This window comes from Nomascus leucogenys, chromosome 6 (genome assembly GCF_006542625.1).
Source record: "Nomascus leucogenys isolate Asia chromosome 6, Asia_NLE_v1, whole genome shotgun sequence".
NCBI lineage: Eukaryota > Metazoa > Chordata > Mammalia > Primates > Hylobatidae > Nomascus > Nomascus leucogenys.
The window spans coordinates 112,352,731-112,379,354 of NC_044386.1; positions in this window are offsets into that span (position 1 = coordinate 112,352,731).

A 26,624-nucleotide genomic window follows, 5' to 3' on the forward strand; every position below is an offset into this window, starting at 1 on the left:
TGAGTACAAGGTCCTTCTCTGTTTTCATCACTGCTCCAATTTAAAGGCCAAACAAAACACCTAACAACACATAACAGGCACTCAGTAAATGCTAGGCACATCATTCACATGGATATTATTGTACCTATGTACAATATCTAGCGTATCTATTTCTAATATCGTGAACAATGGAGGCAGTTACCATTTTCTGTTCATCTTTTTATTTCTGCAATGTCTATTATCTCATTGATGAACGAAAAGAATAAATTTACTTGTGAGGCACCATGTAAGCATGTTCTTTAAGAAACTTTTGGAAATAAAAAAGTAATCCCAGTGTTGCGAAGGTTTTGAATAATGGAGAGCTGTCTGATGGATACAGAGTCTCATCTTGGGGATGCATTGCAAGGACTGACATTTCCTGAGTGTGTCTCTTGTCTCTATTCTGTCCCTTTTCCTCTTTTTCCCCTTTCTACCTCTTTAGGCCAGACTGACACTCTGAGTTCATATCTTTATTTCCAGTTGCCATCTCAATATTTCCATTTTTATTTTTTACCGCTATGTCAATCACAATGCATCTAAAATCAAACTCATAGTTACCATCCTGAAATCTCAGCATTCCATACCTCAGTAAATAAAGCCCCCTTGAGTCTTTGCTTTCTCACCGTTCCTATATCCAATCAACCACAGAGTTCTGTTCTACCACCTAAACATCTTATTGTCTTAACATTTCTTGCAAGTATTCACTCCTCCTCTCTAGCCGCACTGTCATTGTCCTTTGTCTTGGTAAAAGCCACAATGATCTTTTGCCTGAATAACAGCCACAGTCTCTCCAGTTGGTTTTGTTCCAGTTCAATTACATAAATTCTTTGCATTGAAATAAAAATTATCCACTTTAAAAACTGAAATCTGATACATCATCTCCTGACTTGAAAACCTTGAGTGGCTTTCCATTGCTTTTCAGATGATCTCTAAGTCCCTCGGCATGGTTACTAGTCCTTGCATTATACAGTCTTTGTCTGCCTTTGCACCTCATTGTCTCCCACTCAATTTGCTCCAGGGTCTGGCCCACTGGGATATCTTCAGGGCTAGAATATGCAGTGCTCTGTATGGACTCTTGCACAGAGTGGAACATACTTCCATGATTACCCTGCACCTTGTCATGTAACTGCTACTAATTTCAGATCTTTGGATCTCATATTAAGCAGCTTCAGTATGGTACTCTCTGACCCCCAATGCTTGATTAGGCCTCCTGGTAATATGTTCTCAAAGCACTTTTTTCTTTCATATCCTATCAACCATCATATGTTACTGTCAGTATTCAACTTTCTGTCTTTTCTTCTAGACTGTCAGATCCATGAGAGAAGAGATTACATTGGTTTTCTTTTTAATGCAGTTTGTATTAGTTTTCTGTGGCTACTGAAACATATTGTCATTGACTTCGTAGCTTAAGCAACAGAAATTTGTTCTTTCATAGCTCTAAAGGCTGGAAGTCCAAAATCAGTATCACCAGGTTGAAATCAAAGTATCAGGAGGTCTGCACCTCATCCAGGGGTTTAGCGGAGAATGCTTGTCTTACCCCTTCTTGCTTCTTTTGGCTGCAAGCTTTCCTTGGTTTGTGGCTGCACCATTCTGATCCTCAAGGCCAGCATCTTCAAATCTCTCTCCGTTCTGTCTTCATGTTACTTTTTTTTTTCTCTGTGTCAGATCTCCCTCAGCCATTTTCTTATCAGGCAACATGTGATTATAGAGTAAGCTCCGTATCTCAGTATTTTTAATTTAATTACATCTGCAAAGACTCCTTTGTCATGTAAAGTAGCATTGGCAGGTTCCAGAGATTGGGACCTGATATAATTGGGGACCATTATCCAGCCCACCACACTGCTGAGTTCCTGACTTTTGTCTTAGGGTCTGACTTAGACATGTGTGTGTGTGTTCTATGATTTTATGTGTCAGTTCATCTAAAACTTTTAAATATATGTAACATGAAACATTTTTATTGATTGGGTTCAGTGTGCCCTTTGTTGTAGGTACATTTACTTCAGATACTCAAGCTAAAAACTCAGATATCTTGCCTTTCCCCTGTCATTGTGAACAGGTCCAACATCTTGTAACTCTGTGAGTTAGAAGTTAGGTTCAGCTAACTCCGCAACTCAGCCTAGTTTCTTAGGGATCAAGCCCTCTTGGAAATGGTAGAAGCAGAATGGAGCTTAATAATAACAATGATAATAATAATAATAATCATAATATACTAGTGCAAGATAAAGCTTCATTACCTCGGCTGAAAGGCAAGATAAGGATAATTTTCCAGGGATATAGCAAAACAAATAGCAGTCTATTTGGTGAAAAGTAGTTGGGGATGTGAGGTAAGAGCCATTACCAGCTGCATGAAATGATAATATTGATGTAGATGACCTTTAGTTTTTATCCCAACAATAAAATAAAAAATTCTATCAAGCATGTGTTTCTATTCAATACTATTTTTATTGCAGGAAATATAAGGCTTTTTATGGGCCCATAGTCCTCTCCTTTTATGCTATGAATACTATATCATCTTTCCTTCTCTCTTATCTTGGGGAGGCTAACAACCGTATCACTTTCATCATGTGGGTCCCAGATCTTCTGATGCCAGGCTGGAATCCCTCTCATCGAGATTGGATCAACCATTATTGAATTTGATGCATCAAAGTCTCATATTTAATCTTATTTTATTACCACAATAAACCTTTGAGGAAGACATTCTTATTCATCCCATTTTAACAAGAGTCTGTTCGAGTTCATATCTGATAGGTGCATAAGCAGTAGTTTAAGATTTCAGTAACTTGAAAGCTAGACATCTGCACTTATTTCAAATTCCTCAGGTTTGGTAGCTACGAGAGGAAATGCTATCCGTTGAGCGATCAGTTGATATCATATGCCTTGCTGAGGACACAGCAGTCCTCGGGACAGTCACACAACCCATATTTTATACCATTGTTTGGGGCTGATGAGAAAATAGGTTTAGAGGACTTTCCCTGAAAACTTAGAGGGAGTAAGTGGCAGAAGTGGGACATGAACTGAGGGCCGTGTCTTTAAAAATACCAGCCATTTCCTTCTACTGTGTTGCCCTCAACTTAAAAGTTGCAATTTTTGAAATAAGCTAGAAACAGAAGGACAAACACTGTATGATTCTACTGCATGACGTACCTATGAGTAGTCAAATTCACAGAGACAGAAAACAGAAGGCTGGTTGCTGGGGGCTGGGAAGACAGGGAAAGGTGGCTATTGTTTAATAGTTGCAGAGTTTCAGTTGGGCAAGATGAAAATATTCTGGAGATGGGTGTTGGGGATAGTTGCACAACAGCGTGGATGTACTTCATGCTACTGAATTGTACACTTAAAGATGGTTGAAATGGTAAATTTCGTGTTCTATTTTACTGCAATGAACAAATGTGATTTTTCCATATAGGTTCACTAGTAACTGTGAGATTGTTTATGAAGGCCAAGGACATGAGCACAATATTTGAGAGTCAGAAGAAATTAAATAGCATTTTGCTTCAAAGAGGAGGTCAAATAAGCACACTTATCTTTCCCGTCTCAGAACTTATTATTATTTTTATTGTAAAACCCTTCCAGAGGCAAATTTTCTGTCTGAAAGGCTAAGAATCTTCCTTTTTAAAATGTTTGTTGTATTATTTATTGGTTTATTTTTGAGATGGAGTCTTGCTCTGTCACCAGGTGGAGTACAGTGGTGTGATCTTGGCTCACTGCAACCTCTGCCTCCTGGGTTCAAGTGATTCTCCTGCCTCAGCCTCCCAAATAGCTGGAGCTACAGGCGCACTCCACCATGCCCAGCTAATTTTTGTATGTTTAGTAGAGACAGGGTTTCACCATGTTGACCAGGATGGTCTCGAGCTCTTCACCTTGTGATTTGCCTGCCTCAGCTTCCTGAAGTGCTGGGATTACAGGTGTGAGCCACCATGCCCAGCCAATAATCTCCCTTTTTTAAAAAAAAACATTTATCCTCCAATTACTGAACCTGAAGGTATCATAATGAGCAAAATGTTTCTCCAAAACTGTTTGGAGAAAAATATTTGTGCAGAACACAACCTCTGCTTTTATGGAGTGTTTTTCATTTAAATGATCTGATGCAACCTTGAAAGGGGATGCCTGCAATAAGACTTCCTCACAGTGCAGGTATTGAAGGAGAAGAAGCTGTGAGCCGACATCTGACGTAGATGAAGAGTGAGATAAAGCAGTGAATACAAATAAATACGTGAATACCATGAGGTGTCTGTCTATTACTTTCATGCACCAAGGAACCTAGAACTGGTGATTAAGCAGATGGATCTAAATTCTATAATTTTTGCTTTTTGATTTTTACCTTGGTTTTATCTCCCTAGGGGAACCATTCAGCTCCAATTAGCTTTGGTTGCCAGGTCCATGATATTGCAATTCTCTGAGTCAAGTAGGCACCGAGCCCACTTTTGCTTGGTTTAGCTGAAAAAGATGTAAATTAGGAGTAGCAGATTGGCTGTCTTTTTTTGTAGGTCTGGACTGTCCTAGGCACTGCATATTAAGAAGATCCTCTAATGCTGAGGAACTGAATGAAGTAGTTTTAGTGCATCTATATCTGGCACCTGTGAAGCCAATAGTAAGTGAGGAATGCTAAGTAGCTATCATTTTGAAAATAAATTACACATAGATTTAACTTTGCTTTATTTGAAACATCCCAGTCTTCATTGCATGGAAAGAGAGAGACACTTCACTTGAATGACAGTTTAATAGCAAATAAGGTGAAAGAGGAAGAATCTCCTGGGGGTGGGGTGGTGGTGGATATGAATCAGTTGTTGATGTGGGTTTAAATCAAGTGTGTGTGTGTGTGTGTGTGTGTGTGTGTGTTGTGGTGTTGTGCTTGTAGCTGCCGAATCGTGTTTGGATATTTGTGAGCTGGTAGCACGGTTAATCTGTAGGCACTATCTGCATGGATTGGTTTTATGGTGTGTGTGTATAGTGGGGAGGGGAGACCCTACAAGGAACGTTATTCCTAAAAGCTTGAAGGCAAAGCTATGGGGAGTGGGTGGGGCAGTGCTGGGGAGGTGCGGAGCCCTGGACTCTGTCTATTTTCAGGAAGGTCTCCTTGGATAGAGGTTGAGCCTTTGCAGGAAGCCAAGGTGGGCAGGAGACGAAGGTGAAACATTTTTCCCTAGGGACCCTGTGAGACTTGGGACCTGCTGTGGGTCCAGATGAGAGAATGTGACATAGAGTTGAGAAGGCAGTATTCTCTCTTCTCCTTGGAACATACTTTGTCTCTGGTACAGTGAGAACCAAAGGGGAGGAATAGCCGTTTGGGTTGGTGACTTTGGGAGACCCAAGCAATGGCACCTCTGGCACAGAGGCCAGTTTTCTCAAGAAAGATCCTAGGATCTCAGGAAGTGACATCAGCAAGAGGCCTGTGGCAGACCATGGAAGATTTGTGCATACATGTGGAGCAATCTGAGGACCTCCCAGAAATGGCGAGAAAGGCCTGGGAATTGGAGGTCCTGCCGCCTCTCGGCAGGAGTCACACACCAGGGAAGCACGGATGATTCCATGCAAATGCTCTACAAACTGACAATGCCCTGGAGAATGCTGGCTGCTTTCTGTTTTTAACCAGGACTTTGCATGCCACGTGTTAATTCCATATATCCAGTCATCGTCTTTTTGCAATTTCAGAGAAATCAATATAGAGAACTCTGTTTCTAACAAATGTCTATTCTTATCATAACCAATAACCTACTCTGCCTAAACAAAGGCTCTGTTGCTCTCAAACATCCTCTCCTCTGACCTTCACTGCACACCTCAGACAGGTGCTGTAATTGCTAAGATGAGAGAAAAGGGCAAGGAAATGAACACTTATTAAGAACCGAATATTTTCTGGATACTGTATCAGAAAATTTACCTGCTTTTTCCCATTTAGGCCTTATGATCATCTTGAAAGGTAGGTATTATTTAATCCCCTGACCAAAAATGAAAGCTGAAGCTCTGAAACACTTTTTCTGACGTGTGCTGACCAGCGATGTCTCTGGAGCAAACCTAGGTCTCAGACCTCTGCATCCTACTGTACACAGCTGGAGTGCTGGAGGTTACAGGAAAATCTGAAAGGAAAAAGTCTACTTTATAGGAGCTCAAGGGAGATGAGAGGGAGAGAGGAGCGGAGAGGGAGGGTTGGGCTCGGAGTCAGTGTGAGATGAAGGCTGGTGGTTTTCACACCTGTCCCCCACCAAGCATTGTTGTAGACATTCTCATTTTCTACTAGTGGTTTGATTAGCTCTCCCTCTGTTCTTCAAGGACACCCCGACACCTGATCTGCCGTGAGCGTTAAGCTGAAAGGCTGTCTTTCCAGCACCAGCTTCCAGCTGCTGTAATAAGTATGCTCCAGACTGTTTCTCAACCCTATTATTTCAGGTTCTGAGCTCTCCTCCCTCCTCTGACTCTGTTCTTGCTGGTGTTAAATGTTCTTGTCAAAAGCAACTATTTAGAGGCCATTAACAACAGAACGGATGATTAGGCTCTCTCTCCAGACCCGATGAATAATGCATACTGCCAGTCAGTGGTTTCACCACCCAGTACAGGGCTCTTCTGAGGCGTAGTGCCATTAAAGAGTCTGCTGTTCCCTTACTGAGATCTGAATAATTTGAAGAAACAATTGCATTTTAGTGTGTGGAGGAAAAACCTTGTTCTTCGTGTACTCTGTTGTTTTGGGCAAAAGCAGAGGAAAGAGAAGCTTGCCCATTTCTGTTTCTATTCATGGATAGAAACAAATCAAATACGTATTTATTTTTATCTCTAAGGAAGGATACTATGAAATCTACCTCTAAAGCCTAACACGGAGACCGAAGTGAACAAACCTCAGCCACAGCCAGATTTATAAATGGTTCTGGCGGTGCAGACCCACTGCATGCTTAGGACATTAAGGAACTTGGAGGGTCCATAAAAGACACGAGTCACAAAGGTCAGAAGTGTACACATGGATCCAGGTGAGCTGGGCCTGGAAGCCCAGGGAGAAGAGGGCTTCAAAAGCTCATCGAGTGTCACGTGCCATAGGCCGGTCTAAACAGTCTGTGCGCTAGTGGTCTCAGAACTGGTTTCTCCCCATGACAACCTTATTTTTGAATAAGGTTTGTGCATCTCAACTCTTTTCACATTCGGGGTAAATCTTTCCTTCACAAATCTCTGCAAGCTGAGAGATCTTACCAAACAGGCAACCAGGTAAAGCTTAAAACTGTATGTATTTGCAGTGGATGTGCAGTAGAGAGCCTCTTATGGGACCCATGTTGCACAAACAGACTTAGTCCTGTGAATACACGTGCTTTACACAAGCCTTATTTATAAAGGAAATTGAGAAGGAAACATCACTAGAATGTAAATGGTAATGTCATGATATCTGGGCATGAATTAGATGGCAAAAACAAGGTGCACAGCTTCAACTGAACCTTCCAGGCTAATGTACCTGAGTGCTATGTTACTACAGAGCAGAGGGGAATGAGGAGGATGGGGAGAAGGAAGAAGAAAGAAGGAATCTGAAAGAAAGAAATAGAAATGGGCAAGCTTCTCTTTCCTCTACTTTTGCCCAAAACAATAGAGTTTTTCCTCTAGGAAAGGTTTTTCCTCCACACACTAAAATGCGTGAAGCCAAAAAGGGATCCTCTCACCTAAAATGTATGTGGTCTTCATGATGACAAGAGATCAGAAAGTTCCAGAAGCTATGATTCTTTAGTTCCCTTTCTGACCATTACTGTGGTTGGATGGGTTCTGACAAAACAGAATGGCTAACAGAGGACCAGCTCAACCTGGTGGTCACTGCTGTTTCTCTGAGTAACTTTCTATTGCTACTATGAGGGAGAATGAAAATTCACCTCTCAAGTCCCCCATCCTTTCTAATTATTTCCTTAGGCAATATTTCTTCCTCCCTGTGTACCCTATGGTACCAGGAGATCAAGGCCACAAACTATCGGTATGGGGTAAGAGGTCTATACCATTAACAGACCATTGTTAATTGTCCTGTGCTGCTATACAGAGATCATGGACATTCAAGGCCATGGTCTACATATACACTCTTTGACATTGATAAGTTGCTCACATCTCCTATTTTTCTACAAAATAGTGCAGGTCTTTATGGGTATTGGTTTGTTGCTCATTTGTTTGTTGAGGACATCCAGCAACCAAACACCTCTGCTTCTCTGGGAGATTCTTGATTGAAAGTCTTGGCAGAAGGCAGAGGCCTACGTCTCTGTACCGATGCCCAAAGAGTCCATTTCTCTCTTTAGCTGTCCCCTGGAAGCTAGAACATGTTCTCATAGTCTGTGGTTAGCCCATTGGATGTTTTCTTCTGGGATAGTGATTCTTAAGCAACTCGCACAAAACACAGGTATTGGGTCCTAATACGCCCAGTAGAAATGGGGACACAAAGATCACAGCCCAAGCAGCACTGAGCGAGCAGGTCAGTGGTGCTGGTGACATCATTCTAGCCACTCTGCTCCTGTGGCCTTGACTCTGCATCTGATGTACAGCCTTCAGGTTCATCTTGCAAGCCAGGTCTTCCAGCCTCCCTGCCTGCCCAATAGCCTTCTAGTAATGACTTTTCGTCCTGAGTCAGCAGGAACCTGTCTGTCTTGCATGTGATTAAGAACACAGGTTCTTTTCTTCTTGAGTCTCAAGATTCCAGTTGGCTTCAGGTTAAATTTATACCTTCACAGGCAGTCTGGCTCTTCCTGAAGAAGTTGCTCGTTGTCTACTCTTCTGGACTTTCTTTAAAATAATCTTCTAACCTCTATCAATATGTTCTACTTCTCTCTTTTCTGTGTATCCCTTCGGATGCCATACAGTCAACACTTTGTATCCATGGGTTCTGCATCTGTAGATTCAACCAACCAAGGATTGAATACATTCGGTGAAAAAAAAATGCATCTGTAGTACATATGTACATACTTTTTTCCTTGTCGTTATTCCCTAAACAATATAATTTAGCATCTATTTGCATAACATTTACATTATATTTGGTATTATAAGTAATGTAGAAATGATCTAAAGTATACAGGAAGATATGCATAGATTCTGTGCAAATACTGCACCCTTTTATATCAGGGACTTGAGCATCTGAGGATTTTGGTATACCTGGGGTTCCTGGAACCGATCCCTTATGGATAATGAGGGACGATTACTTCCTGATAAAAGCTCCTCCTTCAGTAACACACTCCTCCCAGCATAGTCCAGCAAGATGCCTGTTCCATTAGCGAGGTGTATCTGCCTTCCACATGTGCTTTTGTCTTATCTATTCCTTTGCTATGAAGAGCTTCTTGAATACCCGATGATTTCAGGAAAGTCTGTTTTGTAACAATCACCAAAGAATTTTTGTGGCAAGCTAGCTGATTCTCTTTTTACAGTAGTGGTGAATTAACAAGAGATATAGTCATTTTGTAACTTCTACATAGGAATCCTGAAAGCAGTCTGAGAAAATTCATTTGAAATACAGTCACGCACTGCATAATGATATTTTCATCAATGATGAACTACATGTACTATGATGACCCTATAAGATTATAATGTGGCTGGAAAATTCCTGTGGCCTAGTGACATGGTCAGTGCAATTACTTTGTTTTTTAATAAGTTTGGTGTGGTCTATGTGTCCGGTGTTTATAGTCTACAGTAGTGTACAGTAATGTCCTAGGCCTTCACACTCACTCACCACTCACTCACTGACTCACCCAGAGTAACTTCCGGTCCTTCAAGGTCCATTCATGGTAAGTGCCCTAAAAAGGTGGACCATCTTTTTTAGTACCATATTTTTACTGTACATTTGCTATCTTTAGATATACACAAATATCACTGTATGACAATCATCTACAGTATTCAGCAAAATAGCATGTTGTGCGGGTTTTTAGCTGGGCAGCCCTAGGCTATACCATGTAGCCTAGGTGTGTAATGAGATATACCATCTAGGTTTGTGGAAGTACACTCTAAGATGTTCCCACAAGGACAAAATCGTGTAGCGATGCATTTCAAAGAACACATCCCCGTCATTAAGCAGTGCCCGACTTTATGTGTAAACTTTGAGAGAAATAAAAGGTATGAGGAATATCCTCACAATGAATCACGTTGTTCCTCACTGTTTCCATTTGATCAATGGAAAAAGTATCCTGTTTTTCAGAACAATTGCTCTGAGAATTGTTCCATGTGTGTCCAGGTTTGTTTGTGTCATTCATCGTATAGAGCAGGACATGGATGATGTAATAATACGTTTTGTAATAATTTCACTGTTTGTTCTGGGGCAATGAGCACAGGTAATAGGGTTGTCTTTTCCCACAATTCTTGGGGGTGCCATTCATATCCTAGTCTTGGTGAAGGATCCTTCCTGGAGGTTTGCCGATGCACAGCCAGCTCAGCTCCAGGCAGCAGCCTCATAAAGTAAGAAACATTAAAAAATATATATTAGAAATGAAGGGATGATTTCCTGGTCCCTTTGAGTGAAACCCCCAGCGGGTGTGCAGTTAATTCCCCACAGAGGTAACAAGTCTGGGCTGCTTTATAAGCAGCAAAAAATGTCTCATTTATATTCCACTTTCAGAGATAAGGAAAAGGTATTTAAAGGCTATTTAGTCACTCTCTAGCACTCGAAACTTATGGATGGTTCTGTCAAAAGTGAAGATTTAAAAAATGAATAATAAAACCACTTCAGAGATAACTGCCAGTAATTTTTTTCTTTTTTTTTCTAAGGTGAATATGAAATATGCATTGATACCAGAGACAGAGGAAATATATCAAATAATTTGCCCAGCGGGGGAGGCATCTTTTGCAGGAAGGACTGCTGAATGCAAGGCTAGGTTCAGCCCCTGGGTTCTTCCCCTCTGGAGCTTCTGTAAGAAGAGTCCATTGTTTCCACAGAAGCATAGAAAAGGATTTGTGATTTTTTTTTTTTTTCCCTGTGGGTGTCTCTGGTTAATGACAAACTGCCATCCACGGGGGCAGATGGTCTTTATTTTGTGGTCTGTCCTTGGGGTCCCCAAAGCATAACTCAATGAAACCCAACATTCACCTTCCATTTTGCAACCTGAGTTCTGGTGACAGGACTGCTCTGGGCTGAGCATGGTACAGATTTTAGTGATTAGAAGCTACTAGAATCGTTGAAACAACTAAAGATTAATAATGAATTGCAGGACTGTTACCATGAACTAAGGGGAGTCTCACAAATGAGCCTGGAGCTATTTTCTTATCACTTCATGAGAAAATTCTCCCCAGGCCATCTGGCTGTGTCCAAATGTAAAAGATACACAGCCTTTGGCCAATAAATTCCACACTTGGGATTTTTAAAAAAATTAATTTCATTTCAAATAGTAAATATATTCACATGATACAAAATTGAAAATATAAAAGTGCATAATTTAAAAATATCTTTCATACTTTTGTCCTCTAGAGACCCATTTTCTCTCCTGAGAAGCAACTGGTATTTTGTGTATTATTCTAGAGACATCTATGGATTAAGCAAATACACAGATATGTTCCTTCTTCCATGTTTAAAATAAAAATTATAGCATTTACATTGTTCTCGGAATTTTTTTTACCAAACAAACATTTTGGGGAAAGAATTTTAGATTCACAGAAAAGTAGCAAAGATAATACAAAGGGTTTCTATATACCCTTGTCCAGTTTCTCCTAACGTGAACATCTTACATTTCTGTAGTGCACTTGTCAAAACTAAGAAATTTAAACTAGTACGTTACTATTAATGAAACTACAGACTTTATTTGGATGTCAGTCATTTGTTTTTTTCACTAATGTTCATTTTCTGTTTCAGGCTCCAATCTAGAATACCACATTGCATTGCAAGATGAATAACTTCCTTCCCTCCCTCTCTCCCTTCCTTCCTCCCTCTCTTCCTCCTCCCTCCCTTCCCTCCCACTCTCCCTCCTTCCCTCCCACTCTCCCTCCCTTCCCTCCCACTCTCCCTCCCTTCCTCTCTCCCTCCCTTCCTCCCTTCCTTTCTTCCTTCTTTCCTTCCCTTAATTGTTGTGTGCGTCTTGGGGGCATGTACGGTTGTATGATTTTTTACATGGATGGATTTATGAAGTTACCACCATAATCAGCATACAGAAAAGTTTCATCTCCCTGAACATCTCCTTCCGTTCCCCATGGCAATCACTGATTTGTTCTCCCTCACTATAGTTTTGTCTTTTTGAAAATGTCATAAAAATGGAATCATGCAGTTTGCAAGCTTTGGAGACTGGCTTATTTTACTCAGCATACTGCCCTTGACTTGTTGTGTGTATCAATGCCTATCAATCCCTTTTTTTTTTAACTGAGCAGTATTTCCTGTGGATATTCCACTGTTTATTTATACGCTCGTTGAAGAACATTTTGTTCTACTTACTATATCTTGAAACTCCTAATGCATTTTAAGCATAAAGAGTTCCACTGAAAGATTATTATTGCTCTTATTTTAAATTCAGTACTAATATGTGATTGGTAAAAACAAAAATGAAAGCAAAAAAAACAATGTAAAAGAGAAGAAACAAAATGTGGGTGCTCTCCTCTGACCCTCAAATACACATGAAGGCAGTAAGAAGCTCTTAACCATTTTCTTTGCCTCATTGCAGACTAGACTTATTTCTTACATTCCTTTTTGAAAACTCTTAAATATCAATCATGTACTTTAAATGTGTATTGTATGTTTTTAAAAGTATATCTGATGTATGTATATTGTTTGGAGGATAATGAATTCATTCTCCAATTTGTAACCCTCCCTTTCTCACATTAGCAACATTTTATCTTTTTTAAAAAATAACTCCCTTGGTTTCCTTTATAGTTTTGCAATATATGTGTGTATCCCTAAGCCACACATTATTTAGTTTTGCCTATTTTTGACCTTTATGGCATCATGCAGTATATGTTCTTTTCTATTTGTTTTCTTTAATGTTAAATTTAAGCTTTTGATAAACTAAATGAAAAAGAAATGTATGTTGATGTATAGACCTATTTTATTTATTTCCACTGCTAGATGATATTTAATGGCACAAACACATCTATATTTATATATCTGCTTGATTGTTGAAAAACATATGTGCAGTTTACAACATTTGGGGGAAGATTATAAACAATGCTGCCAAGAATATTGGGTATGGTTTACAAGTGGGATTGTTGTATAGACAGCTATGTGTATTTTCCCCCTTAGTTGGTAACGTGAATTATATTTAAACTAGTTGGCCAGAGTTATATTCTGGCCGGTGGTGTATGGAGATTCTACCATTCTATGTCTTTGCCAATACTTGATGTTATCATTCTATTTTATTTTTGCCAATCTGACGGGTATGTAATGGAATCTAATTTTGGCTTTACTTTGCATTTTCCTGACTACTGATGAGTTGGAACATATCAAGTTTGAGTATTTTGGCAATTCTTGGTTCATCTTTTGTGAAATGCTTGTACAAGAAATGCCTGTTATATCTTTTGTTCTTTGAAATGAATTTTTTAATTTTTTCATTATTGTCTTAAAATAATTTTTAAAAAATTCTGAATACTTATTCTTTGTTGGTTAAAATATTTTATATATCATCTCCCAGTTTTGTGGCTCAAATTTTTTTCTTTCTATAGTATGTTTGATGAAGTGGAGTTTATTGCTGGTGAATTTATCTTGTCCATTGTGGTGTGTGCTTTTAGCACCTTGTTTAGAAATTTTTTACTACCAAATAATTATGAAGGTATTTTTGTTGATTTTTTTCTAAAAGTTACAAAGTTAGATTTTCCATTTAAGTGTTTAATCTATCTGGAATTATTAAAAAAATAATTGGAGTAGTGGTTAGGAGCAAGGATTTTAACATCAGACCATCTGAGTTTTGAACTCCACCTTCTATCAGTTACTTGGTAAATTTCCCCTGTGGAAATTTCAACTTTTTAACTTGGATTCAACCTCTCTGTGTGTCAGTTTTATCATCTCTAAGGATAATATAAAAAGAAAGTCTCTATAGTTTTGCAGTTTCGAGTTTAAAATAAGTTAGGCCAGGCGCGGTGGCTCACGCCTGTAATCCCAGCACTTTTGGAGGCCGAGGCGGGTGGATCACAAGGTCAGGAGATCGAGACCCTCCTGGCTAACAAGGTGAAACCCCGTCTCTACTAAAAATACAAAAACATTAGCCGGGCGTGGTGGCGGGCGCCTGTAGTCCCAGCTACTCCGGAGGCTGAGGCAGGAGAATGGCATGAACCTGGGAGGCGGAGCTTGCAGTGAGTGGAGATCGCACCACAGCACTCCAGCCTGGGCAACAGAGCAAGACTCCATCTCAAAAAAAAAAAAAAAAAGGTAATATGTGAAGTACTAGAATTCTAACTAAAACCATAATTATGCATGCTATTAAAGTAGGGGCCCGATTTTCTTCACATGGATAATTTGTCTCAGCATTATTTATCAAATAACTGATTTTCCTATTTTCAATTTCACTGCATCATAAATCAGATTCTCTCTCTCTCTCTCTCTCTCTCTGTGTGTGTGTGTGTGTGTGTGTGTGTTTTGAGGCTCTCTGTTATTTTCCATTGACCTGTTTTTATATTCCTGTACACATAATGTGTTTTCTTTTTGACTATAGTTTAATAAAAAGTCTTGATTACTGATAGCAAAATTTTCTCCACTTTACTCTTCTTTTAGGGAGGGTTATCTTGCTAATCTTGACTGTGCTCTTTGATAGACATTTGAGATTACTAAGATTCCTGAAAAAGAAACATATTGGACTATCTATTGGAATTGCATTGAATTCAATTGCGGAGAACCAACATTTTTATTGTATTGAGGCTGTATACTCATGAACTTAGCCAAAGTATTTTAAATGTCCTTTAATAAAGCTTTGTAATTTTCCTCAGAGGTCTTGCACACACATCCTACGTTAGATTTATTCTTAATTACCTATTCAATCTTGCTCTGATAAATGCTGCTTTATTTAAAATTGAATTTTCTGATTCTCTTTTGCTATTGAAAAAATGCAGCAGACTTTATATTAGGAAATCTGTCTGAACTCTTATACATTGTAATAATTTGAACTTAAATATTTTCATTGGAGGTTTCCCTACATGAGTAATCATATCCAATAATGACACTTTCGTTTCTAAGTTTTCAATCTCTGTATGTTTTGTTGCTTTTTGTCTTATCACATTATTTAAGACTTTCAGTATTATTTGGAATAGAAGGCATAATAGCAGCTTTTTATTTTATATGATTGTAAAAGGAGGGCGTTTAATGTTTAATCATTGGCTCAGATGTTTCCTATAGATTTATGATGGATCCCCTTTTATTCCTAGTTTGTTAAGAGATGTGTTAGAAGTGGTTGTCAAATTTTACCAATGGCTCTTCTACAGCTAATAAGAGGATAATGAATTTTTAATCTCTTAAACTTTTCTGAAAGATTTCAAATAATATTGAAATTATTTGTCTCTTGAATATTTAAAAGAACACTTTCTAATAATATCTAGCCTATCAAGTAAAATCCATGATGATTTGACTTATTTAAAAACCATAATATTATTTTCCTTTAAAATATTTCTTAGGTAATATTGATAAATCATATAATTCAAGGGATTTGTCCATTTATGTAAGTAGTAAACTTCATTGGCATGGAGTTTTAAAAAGTGTTTTATCTTACTAATTTCTACTATATCTATAAATCTAATTTTAAAATTTGTATTTATGAATCCCGTTGCTTATTAATCACTTCTGGAGGGGTTTCTGTATTTTATTAACCTTCTCAAAGAAACAATTTGGACATTGTTAATCCCCTATATTGTATGTGTGTTTTCTTTTTATTAGTATCTTCTCTCATCTTATTTCCTTTTGTCTACCTTTTTGTGTTTTGTTTTTCTTTTATTTTTGCTTTCTTAATTTGTGTTGTCTAAATCATTAATTATCAAACTTTATTTAAATATAATCTGCTCAAGCCATACGTTTTCCTTTAAATATTGCATTAGCTCTGTCCCGCATTTGTCATATCCATCATGCAACAATGGCCAAGCAGCATGTATGTCAGGTTGCAGGAACTGTATGCAAAAAGTCATGAGGACAGAGTAGGGTCAGGTGTGTAGGTTCTACATTATTCTATTCCCTGTCTAGGGCTGCTCAGTCTAGAAAGGTCAGATGTCATACTTGGAGAGGAGAAACTCAACTCTTGAATATGCAAACTAGAACAGCATTGACTGTTTCCCTGGTTATATCAGGGGCTGAGATACAACTGCAACAATATGCAGCAAGACCCTGCATATGATTGCAATTGTGTCTGGGTTGACAGTTCCATGTTCCTGGCTGGGTAAGCACTAGCTCTTCCTTGGACACAATCAAGGGGCTCAGACCTGAGCCATGGCTTACTCAGTGTGGTTTCCTTGAGCTTTGCTAGAGACTAACCTCTGTTCTGAGACACCATACTGCAGGGGATCAACACTCTGCTGATTAATCCCTACCACTCCATATTGCTTTCAATATGACTCAGCTCTAAATATATTTTTTCTAATCTCTTTTGTGATTTTTATTTCAAAGTATGTTTTCTCAACTTTTTATTATGCAAATCTCCAAATGTACAATTTAGAAAAATAAAAAGTAGAATGAATTCCCACATGCCCTACTCCTAGATTAACAATTGTAAACATTTTGTTATATTTGCTTTACATTTCTCTTTCTATTCATATCTATTGATCACAAGGTAGCTAAACCTTATAAAAGTATGTTGAAGACATCATGGCACCTTACCCCTAAACACTTAACCATTTATCTCCTAAATTGACATTCCTTACATAGTTTGCAACCATACTGTTAATACACTTACGTAAAATTACTGCAAATCTGTAGTATAAGCTGACTCAGTCTTCATTCAAATTTCCAATTATTCCCAAAATACATTTTACATATTTGGGTTTTCGGAGCCAGAATCCCATCAAAGTTCACACATTGCATTTGCTTCTAATTTCTCTTTAAACTCTTATTCTGGAACACATATCTTAACTTTTCATTCATAATGTGGACTTTTTGTGCCTATGACACATCAGAGTGGAGATGTAACATACAAGCTGCTGCCAAATTAGTCTTCGAACAATGGCAACCTGTGGGGCATTCACATAACACGGAGCAGGAGTGGACGTTTTGTATGGATTTGTCAGGACTGGGTCTTTGTCTAGTCTAAAGGTAGAGAGAGGCCACATCCATGCCTAGGGGTAGCTGTGAGCAACAGGCTGTTAGAGAGCGAAAACTGAAATGGAAGATGAGGATGAGCAGAGAATGAGAGGAAGAAAGCAGCCTTGGGAAAAACTGGGCAGAGGGGCAGAAAGTGCAAGTGAGTCGTGTAGAGACTACCAACAAACAGAAGACCAAAATGAGCCCCACTGCAGGAGGAGTCAGCCTCTGAGTACCCTGGGTGTGGGAGGTCTGAGCACAGGTGCTGGGACACCCTTGTGGGTGCTGTGTCCTTCATTCCTGGTATGTGCTAAGTGCTAAATATTTAGCACAAGATTTTCCATTGCTGAATTAGTTCTTCTTTTTTTTTAAAATTATACTTTAAGTTCTAGAGTACATGTGCACAACATGCAGGTTTGATACATAGGTATACATGTGCCATGTTGGTTTGCTGCACCCATCAATTCATCATTTACATTAGGTATTTCTCCTAATGCTATCCCTCCACCAGTCCCTGACCCCTGACAGGCCCCAGTGTGTGATGTTCCCCACCCTGTGTCCAAGTGATCTCATTGTTCAGTTCCCACCCATGAGTGAGAACACACAACGTTTGGTTTTCTGTCCTTGTGATAGTTTGCTGAGAATGATGGTTTCCAGCTTCATCCATGTCCCTGCAAAGGACATGAACCCATCCTTTTTTATGGCTGCATAGTATTCTGTGGTGTCTATGTGCCACATTTTCTTAATCCAGCCTATCATCGATGGACATTTGGGTTGGTTCCAAGTCTTTGCTGTTGTGAATAGTGCCACAATAAACATACATGTGCATGTGTCTTTATAGTAGCATGATGGATAATCCTTTGGGGTATATACCCAGTAATGGGATTGCTGGGTCAAATGGTAATTCTAGTTCTACATCCTTGAGGAATCACCACACTGTCTTCCACAGTGGTTGAACTAATTTACACTCCCACCACTAATGTAAAAGCATTCCTATTTCTCCATATCCTCTCCAGCATCTGTTGTTTCCTGACTTTTTAATGATTGCCATTCTAACTGGCGTGAGAGTTTCTTTTGCCTTGCAGAAGCTCTTTAGTTTAATTAGATCCCATTTGTCAATTTTGGCTTTTGTTGCCATTGCTTTTGGTGTTTTAGTCATGAAGTCTTTGCCCATGCCTGTGTCCTGAATAGTATTGCCTAGGTTTTCTTCTAGGGATTTTATGGTTTTAGATCTAACATTTAAGTCTTTAATCCATCTTGAATTAATTTTTGTATAAGGTGTAAGGAAGGGATCCAGTTTCAGCTTTCTACATATGGCTAGCCAGTTTTCCCAGCACCATTTATTAAATAGGGAATCCTTTCCCCATTGCTTGTTTTTGTCAGGTTTGTCAAAGATCACATGATTGTAGATGTGTGGTGTTATTTCTGAGGGCTCTGTTCTGTTTCATTGGTCTATATCTCTATTTTGGTACCAGTAACATGCTGTTTTGGTTACTGTAGCCTTGTAGTATAGTTTGAAGTCAGGTAGCATGATGCCTCCAGCTTCGTTCTTTTGGCTTAGTATTGTCTTGGCAATGCGGGCTCTTTCTGGTTCCATATGAACTTTAAAGTAGTTTTTTTCCAATTCCATGAAGAAACTCATTGGTAGCTTGATGGGGATGGCATTGAATCTATAAATTACTTTGAACAGTATGGCCATTTTCACAATATTGATTCTTCCTATCCATGAGCATGGAATGTTCTTCCATTTGTTTGTGTCCTCTTTTATTTTGTTGAGCAGTGGTTTATAGTTCTCCTTGAAGAGGTCCTTCACATCCCTTGTAAGTTGGATTCCTAGGTATTTTATTCTCTTTGAAGCAATTGTGAATGGGAGTTCACTCATGATTTGGCTCTGTTTGTCTGTTATTGGTGTATAGGAATGCTTGTGATTTTTGCACATTGATGTTGTATCCTGAGACTTTGCCGAAGTTGCTTGTCAGCTTGAGATTTTTGGCTGAAACGATGGGGTTTTCTAAATATACAATCATGTCATCTGCAAACAGGGACAATTTGACTTCCTCATTTCCTAATTGAATCCCCTTTATTTCTTTCTCTTGCCTGATTACTCTAACCAGAACTTCCAACACTATGTTGAATAGCAGTGGTGAGAGAGGGCATCCCTGTCTTGTGCCAGTTTTCAAAGGGAATGCTTCCAGTTTTTGCCCATTCAGTATGATATTGGCTGTGGGTTTGTCATAAATAGCTCTTATTATTTTGAGATACATTCCATCAATACCTAGTTTATTGAGAGTTTTTAGCATGAAGCGCTGTTGAATTTTGTCAAAGGCCATTTCTGCATCTATTGAGATAATCATGTGGTTTTTGTCATTGGTTCTGTTTATGTGATGGATTATGTTTATTGATTTGCATATGTTGAACCAGCCTTGCATCCCAGGGATGAAGCTGACTTGATCGTGGTGGATAAGCTTTTTGATGTGCTGCTGGATTCGTTTTGCCAGTATTTTATTGAGGATTTTTGCATTGATGTTCATCAGGGATGTTGGTCTAAAATTCTCTTTTTTTGTTGTGTCTCTGCCAGGCTTTGGTATCAGGATGATGTTGGCCTCATAAAATGAGTTAGGGAGGATTCCCTCTTTTTCTATTGACTGGAATAGTTTCAGAAGGAATGGTCCCAGCTCCTCTTTTTACCTCTGGTGGAATTTGGCTGTGAATCCTTCTGGTCCTGGACTTTTTTGGTTGGTAAGCTATTAATTATTGCCTCAATTTCAGAGCCTGTTATTGGTCTATTCAGAGATTCAACTTCTTCCTGGTTTAGTCTTGGGAGGGTGTATGTGTCCAAGAATTTATCCATTTCCTTTAGATTTTCTAGTTTATTTGTGTAGAGGTGTTTATAGTATTCTCTGATGCTAGTTTGTATTTCTGTGGGATCGGTGGTGATATCCCCTTTATCATTTTTTATTGCATTTTTTATTGCATTTTTATTTGTTCAGCTATGCCCTGCCCACAGAGGGGGAGTCTAGAGAGGCAGTAGGCCTTACTGAGCTGTGGTGGGCTCCACCCAGTTCGAGCTTCTCAGCCACTTTGTTTACCTACTCAGGCCTCAGCAATGGTGGATGCCCCTCCCCCTGCCAGGCTGCAGCCTCGTAGGTTGATCTCTGACTGCTATGCTAGCAGTGAGCAAGACTCCATGGGTGTGGGATCCACTGAGCCAGTCATGGAGGAGAATCCCTTGGTCTACCATTTGCTAAGACTGTGGGAAAAGCACAGTATTTGGGCAGCAGTGTACTGTTCCTCCAGGTACAGTCTGTCATGGCTTCCCTTGTCTAGGAAAGGGAAATCCCCCGACTCCTTGCACTTCCTGGGTGAGGCGATGCCCTGCCCTGCTTTGGCTCACCCTCCGTGGGCTGCATCCACTGTCCAACCAGTCCCAGTGAGATGAACCAGGTACCTCTGTTGGAAATGCAGAAATCACCCGTCCTCTGCGTCAATCTCTCTGGGAGCTGCAGATAGGAGCTGTTTCTATTTGGCCGTCTTGGAAGCAACCTCCTTTCTTCTGTGAGTGTTTGTCACAGAATAATTATTATCTACCTTTGAAGGTCATGTTTCCTTGCTTTTTCATGTTTCTTATGTCCCTTTTTTTTTTTATATATTTGCATCTCTGGTGGAACACTCATCCTTTCCAATTGTATGGAATAGCCTTCATAAGGAAACACTTTTTTTTTTTCCTGTAGATGTGTCCTACAGTGTTGCTTGGGTAGGGTGCTTTGGCTTTGGTTGAGGGTGGGCACAGTAATGTAGTCTTCATATGATTTTTTCTGCTGTAATTAATGTCAGTGGTGTCTGTGAGTGCCTTGTGTCACAGGCTGTTTATGAAAGCTATGGCATAGCTCTGCTGGTGGCAGTGATGTCATGCAGGCTGCTTCTCAAGGCATTAGAAGGCATGCATGAGTTCAGAGCAGCTCAGCTCTGATGGGACATAGGGTTGCTAGTGGCAGCAGCAGGCCTTAGCTAGGCAGATCTCAGGTTCTGGGGACTGAGTATGTCATCTCCTTCAGTCCTAGGGGTAGCCTCCTTGCTGTGTGTTGGACCTCCTTTGACCTGGGGCATAGGGCACTGCATGGGCTTGAATTCCAGGATCACTGCTTTACTGCTGGGTCCAACTGGTATCATGACACTGTAGCCCTTTGGGTAGATGGCGTGAGATGTTGGTAGCACCCCAGGGATGCTTTTGGACTACAGGTTAGGATGCACTCTGGTGGTGGGCTTACTCTGAAAATGGTGAGGTTCTGTCACTGCCTGTGTCTTTGGAGGTCAGGGGGATGCAGTGTGAATTATTTCCCAGGAATAATGAAATAACCTTGACTCCAGGCAGCTCCCAAGACTAGACTCAGGTCTTCCAAGGGCTATGGATCTCTCCTGTAGTCAGGATCACAAGTATTCATGGTGGAAATGTGGAATCCTGGGGATCTTCTGCTTACTTTTTTCCCACAGTGGGAAGTCCCTCCTGGCTCTAAGTCAATTCTGGCTTCTCTTCCTTCTCTATGCTGCCATTGCAAGTCTTCATGCCTCAGAGAGTCTTCATTACTTCTTTACTGAATTTTATTCTTTTCACTTAGTCCATTTGATGTGTGTTTATCTACTTGTTGTTTTGGTATTTCTTTGTGAAGGAGGTAAATGCTGGGTCCATCTATTTAGCCATCATAGCTGCTTTTATCTCTGGTCCTCCTTTTGGCCACAAGACTATTTTATTTGATGCTAATATAACCATCCCAACTTCCATTTGTTTACTATTTTCTTGGTGTACTTTTTCAAGCTTTAATATCAAACCTTGTATTTCCTTATTGCCAATATGTCTATTTTCAAAACAATGTAGTTATATTTCTTGTCAATTTATTTTTTATAATTTTTTTCTTTAGACAGGGCATCATTCTGTTGCACAGGCTGAATTGCAGTGGCACAACCATGGCTCACTGCAGCTTGACTTTCCAGGCTCAAGTGATTCTCCCATCTCAGCCTCCTGAGTAATTGGGACTACATACATACGCCATCATGCTGAGCTAATTTTTAAATTTTTTGTGGAGATGGGGTCTCACTATGTTGCTGGGCCTGGTCTTAAACACCTGGGATCCTCCCACCTTGGCCTCTAAAAGTGCTGAGATTACAGGTGTGAGCCACTGTGCCTGGCCCATAATTCTTAATTATAGTTGGATATTTAGTCCATTTGTGTTGATTGTGATTATAATATGTTTGAATTCTTTTATGCTGTATCAATCTTTTAGTTGTCTTTTAAAAATTCTTGAGTTCTTTTAGATTAGTTTTTCTTCCTCCTTTTGTCATTGTTTTTCTTTACTGGTTGAATGTTTCAGGCTCTATTTCTATACTTTTATTTATTACTCTAGGAATGTTAACATAAATATTTAACTTCACAAAGTCTAAAATTTAACAGTATCATGTTCTTCTTCCAAACAAGAAAATAATCTTACAAGGCTATAATTCCAAATACCTACCCTTATTGCTATTATTTTTCAAAATGTTTGTCCTATCATGTTTTTTTAACTTCAAATTATATGAGATTATTGTTACACTATAACTTTTTGTTGAGATTTACCTACACATTTAGCATAAAACATAAGTCTCAGTCAATTTTAAAAGATTAAAATTGTACAAACTATGTTCACATTTTTTATCATACCTTGTTGAGATTCAAGCTTTTCTATAAGAATCATTTTCCTTTTATGTAAAAATCAGTCCTCTCCAACTCCCTTTAGTAGAGATCTATTGATAGAAAGACTGTCTCATTTGTTTGTTTCTGGCCAAAAAAAAGTCACCCTCTCACTTTTAAAAGATAGCTTTTATGGGAATAAAATTTCAGACCGATAGATATTTTCTGTAAGCATTTTGAAATTATTTCATTTCTCAGCTGCATCCACCCAGAACTTGGCTGCAGCAGCAGGTAGCTGGGGTAGAATGAGAAATGCTGATATCCTGCCTCTCTTGGGAAAATAGCTCTGTGAGATATGGAGTTTGAGGGAGCTCTCTGTTCTTGGGTACACCTGTATGAAGTAGAGTTTACATCTTACTGAATTGGAAGGGATTAGGGAGGGAGTGGGTCTCATCAAATATCACAGATTCTTGCTGTTCTTATTGAATTTTAGTCAATTTTCTTGAAAGTTTTTTTCATATTCTATATGTGTTAGGACCAATTTGAGAGACTTGCAAATATTTTAAACAACAATTTTCACCAGATTTACTAGGGAGTGTGTCTTTAGAACACCTCACACTGGCAGGCTGTACAGTTGAGCCCCATCATGCATTTCTAATTTCATTTCATTGTGAATGAAGAACATATGTGACAGTTTTAATCTTAAAATTTACTGAGAATTATTTTATGTTCCAGATTATGGGCTATCATGAAGGATGTTCTCAATACACTTGAGGATAATATATAGTTCGGTGTTTTTTGGTATAGTATTTTAATATACTTGTATTATGTCTAGTTGGTTTATAGTGTTTTCTTAGTCTTCTATTTCCTTAATTTTCTGTGTAGTCGCTCAATACATGTTGAATGTCAGGTATTTAAAGTATCTGTTATTGTTGAATTTTCAATTTTTTCAACTCTTTCAGTTTTTGCTTTATGTATTTTGGGGCCTCTTTTATATGCATATACACATATAAGTGTTATATCTTCTAGGTTGATTGGCTTTATAAATTATAAATATTCTTATCTCAAATGACCTTTGTAAATATTTTAAAGTGTATTTTTTTCTCCCATTTCTATTGCTGTATTTTTATAGAGGTTGTTATATTTACCTTCTTATTATGTTTCATGATTCTCTTATTTCTTCTTGTGAATCTGAGTTACCATAAGGTATAATTTCTTAGGGTCAAACAAATTTATTCTCATTTATCTTCTTAGCACTTTTATACAAATATATACATATTGCTTAAGGTAACAATACTTATTAAATCAGGTAAGAAAAAGAATAAATATGCAATCATAGTGTCTTTGACAATGACCTACACAGTCACTTTAGCTGATGTACTTTCTTTCTTTATATCGATTCAAATTTCTTTCTGGTGTCACTTGCTTTCAGCATGAAGAAGTTCTTTTAGTATTTCTTGTAAGATTAGTATGCTACTGATGCATTTTCTTTAAGTTAAGGGTACAAGTGCAAGTTTGTTATATAAGTAAACTTGTGTCATGGAGGTTTGTTGTACAGATTATTTCATCACCTAGATATTAAACCTAGTACCCATTAGTTATGTTTTCCTGATCCTCTCCCTCCTACCAGCCTCCAGCCACCAACAGGCCCCACTGTGTGTTGTCCCCCTCTATGTGTCCATGTGTTCTCATCATTTAGTTCCCACTTAGAACATGAGGTATTTGGTTTTCTGTTTCTGTGTTAGTTTGCTAAGGATAATGGCCTCCACCTTCATCCATGTCCCTGCAAAGGATATGATCTCATTCTTTTGTATGGCTACATAGTGTTCCGTGGTATATAAGTACCACATTTTCTTTATCCAGTATGTCATTGATGGGCATTTAGTTTGATTCCATGTCTTTGCTATTGTGAATACTGTTGCAATGATTATACACATAGACGTGTCTTTTATGATAGAATGATGTATATTCCTTTGAGTGTATCCAGTAATGGGATTGCTGGGTTGAATAGTCTTTCTGTCTTTAGGTCTTTGAAGAATCACTACACTGTCTTCCATAATAGTTGAACTAACTTACACGCCCACCAACAGTGTAGGAGTGTTCTTTTTTCTCCTCAACCTTGCCAGCATCTGTTATTTTCTGACTTTTTAATAGTAGCCATTTTGACTGGTACGAGATGGTATCTTCTTGTGGCTTTTGTGTTTCTCTAATGATCGGTGATGTTGAGCTTCTTTTCATATGATTGTTGGCTGCATGTATGTCTTTTTTTGAAACGTGTCTGTTCATGTCTTTTTGCCTATGAGTTAATAGGGTTGTTCATTTTGGGCATCAATGATATTGATCTGAAGTTTCCTTTTTTTCTTGTGTATCTGCCAGGTTTTGGTGTCAGGATGATGTTCACCTCATAGAATGAGTTAGGGAGGGGTCCCTCCTCCTCAATCTTTTGGAATATTTTCAGTAGGAATGGTACTGGCTCTTCTTTGTGCATCTGGTAGAATTCAGGAATTCAGCTGTGACTCTGTTTGGTCCTGGGTTTTTTTTTTGTTGTTATTGTTGGCAGGCTATTTATTAGTTTCAATTTCAGAGCTCATTAATGATTTCTTCAGGGATTCAGTTTCTTCCTGGTTAAGTCTTGGGAGGCTGTATATGTCCGAGAATTTATCCATTTCTTCTAGATTTTCTAGTTCATGTGCATAGAGAAGTTCATAATTTTCTCTGATGGTTGTATTTCTGTGGGGTCAGTGGTAATATTCCCCTAGTCGTTTCTGATTGTGTTTATTTGAATCTTTTCTCTTTTTATTACTCTAGCTAGCAGTCTTTTTAAAAAAAAAAAAAAAACAGCTCCTGGGTTCAGTGATCTTTTGAATGGTTTTTCGTGTCTCTATCTCCTTCGGTTCAGCTCTGATTTTGGTTATTTCTTGTCTTCTGCTAGCTTTGGGATTTGTTTGCTCTTGGTTCTCTAGTTCTTTTAGTTGTGATATTAGGTTGTTACTTGAGTTTTTTCTAACTTTTTTTTTTTTTTTTTTTTAGTTGTGTATTGGTTGTTAACTTGAGATTTTTCGTACTGGATACGATAGGCTATTTTTTTTTTTTTTTTTTTTTTTTCTTTTTCTGATTGTAGGCATTTAGTGCTATACATTTCTCTTTTATCACTGCCTTAGCTGTGTCCCAGAGATTCTGGTGTGTTGTATCTTTGTTCTCATTAGTTTCAAAAAACTTCTTGATTTCTGCCTTGTTTACCCAAAAGTAATTCAGGAGCACATTATTTAATTTCCATGTAATTATATGGTTTTGAATGAATTTCTTGGTCTTGATTTCTAATTTGATTGCCTTGTGGTCTGTTATGATTTCAACTCTTTTGCATTTGCTGAGGAGTGTTTTACATCAGATTATGTGATTTATTTCAGAGTATGTGCCATGTGGCAATCAGAAGAATATATTTTCAACTGTTTTGGGATAGAGAGTTCTGAAAGTATCTATCAGGTCAATTTGATTCAGTGCTGAATTCAGGTTCTGAATATCCTTGTTAACTTTGTGTCTTGATGATCTGTCTAATATTGTCAGTTGGGTGTTAAAGTCTCCCACTATTATTGTGAGGGAGTCTAAGTCTCTTTGAAGTCTCTAAGAACTTGCTTTATGAATCTGGGTGCTCTTGTGTTGGGTGCATATATATTTAAGATAGTTATATTTCTTGTTGAATTGAACCTTTTACCATTATGTAATGCCCTTCTTTGTCTTTCTTTAATCTTTGTTGGTTTAAAGTCTATTTTGGTAGAAACTAGAATTTTAACCCTTGCTTTTTTCTGTTTTCCATTTGCTTGGTAGATTTTTCTC